Genomic DNA, 7,565 nt, shown 5'->3' with positions numbered 1-7,565 from the left:
TTTTTTCTCTTTTTTCTCTTTTTTCTCTTTTTTCTCTTTTTTCTCTTTTTTCTCTTTTTTCTCTTTTTTCTCTTTTTTCTCTTCTTTCTCTTCTTTCTCTTCTTTCTCTTCTTTCTCTTTTTTCTCTTCTTTCTCTTCTTTCTCTTCTTTCTCTTCTTTCTCTTCTTTCTCTTCTTTCTCTTCTTTCTCTTCTTTCTCTTCTTTTTTTTCTTTTTTTTTCCTTTTCTTTTTTTCTTCTTCTTTTTTTCTTCTTTTGTTTTAAGAGCAGCTTTTGTGCAGCTTGCTTCACTTCAATCTACTCCATCTTTCCATTTCTGGAGCAAAAAAAAAAACCAAAACAAACACACACACACACAAACAAACAAACAAACAAACAAAAAAAAACCAACAACAAAGAGCCAAACAAATACAAGCCCATAGAACTCCTTAGCTTTACTATCGATATTCTGAATTCCTAAAATAGTCAGAAAAGAACACAGAAACCATGGAAAGTAGATTCAGATATTTAAGTCCACTCTCTTACGGCCTACCTTGGAGCTGTTTGGTTTTCAAAAGTCAGTTCTGGAACAAAGCCACAAGTCAAAATGGACTTTCTTAAGAAGAAAAGTTGTGGATAGATTTAAGCTCTTCAGAAATTAATCCTAATGGTGACTGGAGGGAGATGCAAATGAACATGAAATGGAGCCTGGGCTGTCAGGGATTCCCTTTTTACTGTTTTGTAGTGGAAGCTACTCCAGAAATGGAAGTGGCTGCTAATTGAACAGTGCCAGCGCTGACTTCTAGACTACTATCTAAATCTTCTTGTTCACTCTAAACTTTTTTCATGGTATGATTCCTGGCTGGGAAACTCTATATTTTGGGTTCAATTTTTGAATTATGTTTTCTGAAACTGGTCCTACAAATCAAGAAGTATTATAGGAGGCTGCAATTAAAAACAAAACAAAACAAAAAAAACTAAGTTCTATTATCCTATTTATTCTGAATTACAATGAATAATATGGCTGTTCCAATTAAATGTTATGCAATATAATGTACTATGGATTACTGGAAAAAACATTTAAAGTCTTCTGGAAATGAACCCTTCTTGTTTTACTTTCGCCTAAGCCTTAAATGTTCAAAGGAAAAATTAAGTTCTAAAAAAGAAGACTGAAAGGAGAAACATGAAAACTACATTCCTCATTAAGATTAAATTAAAAAAAAAAAAATAACCTGCTCATAAACGTGGAATCCAAACCATTGTACTCATTTATCTTTTGTTGAAAGCAGTAGTTTATCAGCTCTATTTTACCATCTCTGCTTTTTTTTTTTTTTTTTTTTTTTTTTATTCTGTGTAACAAGTCAGCTTCCCTAAGGCATTTGGCCAGCCCGTGAAAAAAATAATTTTTTTCTGCTATTTATCTTTAGGTGAGCATTTTTCCGTATCAACTTTATTCTGTTCTTATTCTAAATTGCTCCGTTCTAGTCATTTTATTCTGCTGTTACAGCATATAATACTGTGAAAAAGCTGAGCAGTTCATTCCAGCACAGTCTGTGGGAGCAGTTCTATGTGACTTTCATGAAAGAGTCTGACTTTCAGCCCCTTTATGTTATTTTATGCTTCATTCTGTCAAAAGAAATCTGAATCAGAAGCTATAAACAAATGCTTGGAATAATTACTTCACAAAATTTAAATTAAAATAAATAACTAATTAACAACATTATCCACTGGCCTAAAGAAATCCATGTTGTCTTTCCTAGAGATTGAATCAATCTGTAGAAATTTCCAAAAGGATTGATATTTTTAAAAAAAGACTACTTTAGTAAAATGTGAGGCCCCAGGTATCATTTTCCAATGTTACAGAACATGTTTCATTTATAAAATAGGAAATTTCAAAGTGAGGGACACCAGAGGTAGGAAAGTATAAAACTGTCCCAGTGATACTATATCTGCATATTTTGACAATTAAAAATGCCTGTGCTTTTTCAAAGGGACAAATTACAATTTGTTTGCAATATGTCAAAAGGATTCAATTACCTTTGAGTTGCAAAGCAATACAATGCAGCTGCTGAAATTTGTTTTCCCAGAAAGACAATGGACAGAAGGAGTTTGGCTATTGATAGAAAGTAGATATGAAGTGCTTAGCAGAATGTTTGAAGGGCACATCCTCAGATCTGATGAGCAAAAGATACTGCCTAGAATTTTTGGATTTTGTGCCTGTCAGTATCTTCTAAACTGTGGTTTGGATGGTTATTTCAGCTGAAAACCCGAATGCTTTATTTTGAATTATATTAAATTACTGTCATTTGCAAGGCAGTGTTATTGCAGTTATTAAAATTTAATACGCATCATCCATTTTTTCCTCTATATGTTGGACTACCCAGTGATAGCTTAAAAAAATTTAAACTTTCTATCATTCTCATCTTTGAAACATTTGTACATGACTATATTACTCAGTACTGGGAAGCAAGGGATTACTTTTCCTTCATGAATGGGTTATCTTTCTGTTTGCGAGGCAATTCCCTCTGTCTTTTAAATGAATATGTAAGATTTCATTCTCATGTGGAAATCCGTTGTGTTTTATTTTTCTACGTGTGTATGTTGTATCTAAATCTCTACCATTATTTTTTGCTCTAATACAAGGATTTTATCTGAACTTCTCTATTACTCAATACTGATATAAGATACTTCGCCACTCAGAAAGATCGTTCAGACTTGTTATGGCTTTTGTGGATACAATAAATCACTCTGGATGGCAGTTTTTCCCAGTTTGAAGCATTACTCTCTTCCACCTCTGCCTATTTTATTGATAACTATCCCTGGATTAAGAGCTGGCAGGATCCCATTGTGGCTGAAACTGAAACAGTACTAATGAATAGCTCAAAATGTAAACTCAGTATATTTTTAAATTTCATTTTCAGTTAAAGATCTGAATGAACATTTAGAACTTTCTAGTAACACATGCTGGATTGCTATTAAACTCTATTTTACTACTATATTGGAGAAACAATTTTAAGATATCATAAAGCTTGCAGACTTCCTACAAAATTATTTTGCAGTAATGATATTTTAAATATTTAGAGCAATAGAATTTAAACACATTGGTTAATTCAGACTTGTACTGCTGTGAAAAGATGACCATTTATATGAAGTGAAAGGAAACCTGCAAGAAATCTCAATGATTCTATGAGAATGTGTTGGTGGCGTGTGTTCTGAAGGTCTGAGCATAGAAAGTGATATTATCATACAAGCAAGACAATCTCTCATAGATTTGCTTATAAACTGGAGGCTTATAAACTGCTAGATGTTTGCACTTACTTTGGTTAATACCCTTCTCAAAGGCTTTGGATAAGCTGCTGGAATGCACATCCATGCTCAAATGAAAGATTTCAAATAGAGCAGCTGTGGCCACAGCAGTCAACTCCTCATTTTCTTTTTGTGACAACAAAGGCACTAAAATCTGGTTATTAACTAAATTCTGTGATCTAAGGAATCTGTAAATGTCTTTATGAAGAGTGTAAGTGCTAATCTGAGCTACCTGGAGAGGAGGTCAGCTTTCAGCATTCGGGCAAGTAAAGAAAGAAGTAGTCTCTCACTTAAGAAGTGCAGTGCTGTTCTGGGTACAAGGAATGTTATGCAAGTCATGATATCTTATTTCCACTCAGGATTAGAAAGCATTGGGTTAAGAAGTAATTACTTGACCTACCACAGTTATGTGATGTATAGATATAATGGGCAAATACTTGCTGTAGCCATAGACCTTCCCATGTTTTCTTATCCTAAGCATTCTGTTGCTCTTTAATTTCTGTTGTTGGGTTTGTATTTTGTGCACATTTTCAGAAGTGTGATATCTGGACAGAGACAGTACACTGATTTTGCAATAATCTTTGCTGGATTTTATATTGTAATTCATTTTTCTGATATCAAAAAGTCCAAACATATCAAGGGAACTTCAGCATGGCGACTTTTCTTATGGAGCAGTAAGTTACTTAAGCCGCAAAGTTGCCTGTAGGTCCTAGGAACTGCAGTCAAAATAGCTTTAGTTTGAACACCAAGTCCAAGAGTTTCTATATTCCAGTTTAAACATTTATAGCTTTTCAATCATTTCTAACATTATTATTAAACTAATAAATGTTTTAGTAGCTTGAAATATCTCCAGAATTAAAATCTAGTGTTGTGTCCATATATTACTAACAACAAGAAGGGAGCTGACAAGTAGTGAGTTAAATAGAATTTATTTCCTCTCAGACTCCCTATGAAATCATAAACCAATCAGACTTTCTTCATGTGTTATATGATACCATGAGCCCCAAATCCCTCAGTGAAGTTATTTGCTTGCAAATTATTGCAATCTATCCATTATGCACAAGATATATATATTTAAGTGATGTAAGAATGGGCAGGAGCAGATGCAGTTACTGTTAATCAGTTTCAGATCACCCAAGAAATGTAGTGGTCACAATTCAGTAATAAAGAAGGAATTGCTTATCCCTTTTTGAGAATCAGGGATTGCTGAATACTCCAAAGGAAGCAGTCTCGAAGTAGAGATACTTCCCTTTCTGATGTCACTTAAATGTGGTTAGGGAGGTGTGGACCCAGGACCTGTCTGGATGCACAGGTGAATTGCTGGCATCTGTGCTCCCAGGGCTGGCCATGCCCCTTCATCAGGCGCTCAGTCACTGGTTCGGACTGTGATCTAATGCTTCCCATACAGCTGATCAATATAAAACACAAAAAGGATCTGTTGCTTTCTATCTACAGATATAACTAGAAACCCCTGGGCTCATATAAATCTTGCAGCCTCTAAATTCTACATGGTTTTAAGAAATCTAATGAGTATTTAGTATAACAGGATATGGAAAGCTAATTAAAAAAAAAAAAAAAAAAAAAAAAAAAAAAGAAACAAAGCAATGAGAAATAAGAAAGCTTCTCATTCATTTGTCACAGTTGATTGCCACATACATAAATGTTTTACATTTAATTAATGCTTGCTTTTTGAGGATAAATGCTCAAATAAAAAATTCAATAGAGCTTCTCTCACTGAAGGTTAGAATGTGGGCATTCCTTTTGTAATCAGAAACATAAGAATTAAGTATGGAAGGAAATATATTGGTCCATTTGATCTGTGAACTAAAGCTGTAGCCTGTCATGGTTTTATAATTTTTGTTATCAGTATTCAATACCGTAACATCACATAAAGCACTGGGAGTTAAAAACTTAGTGTTCCAGTTCTGTGGACTGCCATTTTTTTCTGGGTACCTGCTTCTCAGAAGAGAACTACATACCCCCAGGGGACTTTGCATTCAGAGAGAAAGATAAGACTCCTCACAAGTCACGAAGTGGCTTTTTTCTTTTTTTTTTTTTTTTTTTTTGCTCTTCCTCTTGCAGTGCATGGTCCCCAGCCCAGTTTTCACCTTCAGCTGTTGAGTAGGGCCATTGTTTTTGAACAGTCTCTCTTTTACTTACTAGGCTCAATTCCAATTATATCATATTATATGGCGTTATCTTGCATTCTGATATCATTTTTAGTAAGTTAACTTTCCTCCTCAGATCGATGGCACTGTTTCGTTTTTAGGCCCATCTCGCATCTCCCTACCCTTCCCCTTTTCCTGGAGCATGGGTCCATGTGTCCCCCTACCCCATTAATGGGCCAAACCTGGGCCTGAATGGGCCCGAAAACCGTTGACACCTCCTCCCCTCTATTCTTGGGCTGGTAGACCTGTGGGCTGCTATGCCTCTGCCATAGACACAGATAGAACTAGAGAAACTCTGTGACATAGTTTTTACTATAATTTAATGTTATCTTCTGTGAATGTACTTTATGAACAGGAATATACATTCCGATCCTGGTGATTTCAAATAGGAAAATTGTTGTAGTTGATCTTTGTTTAAATCAGACAAAATAATGGAGAAGGAGACCCCGGAAAGAAGGAAAAAGAGAAGCCAATAGGTTGGTTCAGCTGCATTTTTCCCTTTAAAAAACTTGCAGAATTTTTACTGCAATTGATGGTTACTCATGGACATCACAGCGCTTAGCCGTGTAAGAACCTCCTTCTGGTTGCTTAAGTTTGAATAGCTACTGAGTTCTTTTTCTCTGAAGTAATTAGTATGAGACTTTTCTCTCCTGAAGTAACTAAGAGTCTCCAGAATAAGGAGTCTATCATACCTATATGTAGGCATAGCTTCTGCAAGTCCCTTTCTTTGAAACATTGAGGGTAGGGTTTTTAGTGCATAACATAGCATGGTTGTTGCCATACCAGAAAAGCTTCCTGTCTGTAAACAGTCTTACTTTTTGCAATGACAAATGTGCATCACCTGAAAAAGAATTTAATATTCTTTCAAGATATGATAAAAATTATTGGAAAGTAAACATTCTCCTGTCTCCTTCTGATGCTTTATTATATTCATGCAAGATAATATTGTTTGTTTGATAACCCATGTTCAAGTTTGCTGCAAAGTTTAATTTCCTAATAATTTCTGAGAACACAAAGCCTGAAAAGCAAGAATCATTTCCTTTTTTTCCATTGTCACCTGTGGCTTTATCTCACTTGAAAATACAGTGGGATAACTTTCCAACTGCCCTCTAAAGATAACAGCATGAAAGTTTTTCCCCAAATGGGAATGTTATTAAAATTGTATCTTAGAATTAGCTAGCCTTTCTGGAGGTCTAATGTAGAGAAAGATCCATTAAAAAAAATTAAAAGTATTCTCCAGCTATAGAGTTGAAATTCTTGCTTTTTTGAAGATCTACTTCTTACATCTGGTTTGGTAGGAAGGGATTTACTGAAGACATGCTTCACCCACCTTTACGAAATCCTCTTCCCTAGAAACTATGGAAAGTGATTTTCCAGGAAGTTAGAACACAAGGAGAAAGGTGTCATCTTTTAAGACTACTTCATCTTTTATGTGTTCTCTGCTGTGTGTTAGAATAACTAATAATCCAGGTTAAATCTGGATTTAGAACCGCTTCTCTTCAAGATTAGCCCAAATAGTCTTTGCCAGGTTCTTTTCCTTATCCTGCCAGTACTTTCCCTCAACTTAGCTTCTTGTACATTGTACAAAATAATCCTCATTGCATAACAGTGAAAATAAACTGTTACAACGTTCAGTTTCACTTTCACAATTATAGTTTCAGATTTCCAGTTCTCTAATTATCTTATCACAGCTGACTTGAGAATCTCTGAGAGACACAAACATATCTTGCCAAAAGTTGCTATTTGCATGCTGGACATTGTATTATAATTTTTTAGGATTTTCATATACTGCGCATTAGCTTTTGATTACTTCAAAGTTTCAGAAATTGAGCATTGTGATTCTCTCATGTAAGGATTCTGTTGATCTAAGCATGAAGAAGTGCTTGTGGAATTCTAATACAGCATACCAAAAAATAAAATGAATCCTTCCAAGTTAATCTGTGGATCATCGCTTTTGCTGGGTTGTAAAATCAAGCAGTAAGAATTAGATTAACTTCGTTTAGTGAAGCCAAAAATGTTCACCTTACCGAAGTAATAAGGAACATCACTGAAAACGCACAGCTTCACTTCTTGGAGTGAGAAATTTTGAAGCTTATAGCTTCATTATAGCTATA

This window comes from Centrocercus urophasianus, unplaced genomic scaffold (genome assembly GCF_019232065.1).
Source record: "Centrocercus urophasianus isolate 14NV4802_14NV808 unplaced genomic scaffold, USGS_Curo_1.0 seq_13, whole genome shotgun sequence".
Lineage (NCBI taxonomy): Eukaryota > Metazoa > Chordata > Aves > Galliformes > Phasianidae > Centrocercus > Centrocercus urophasianus.
Note: the sequence above shows the minus strand (reverse complement) of the source record.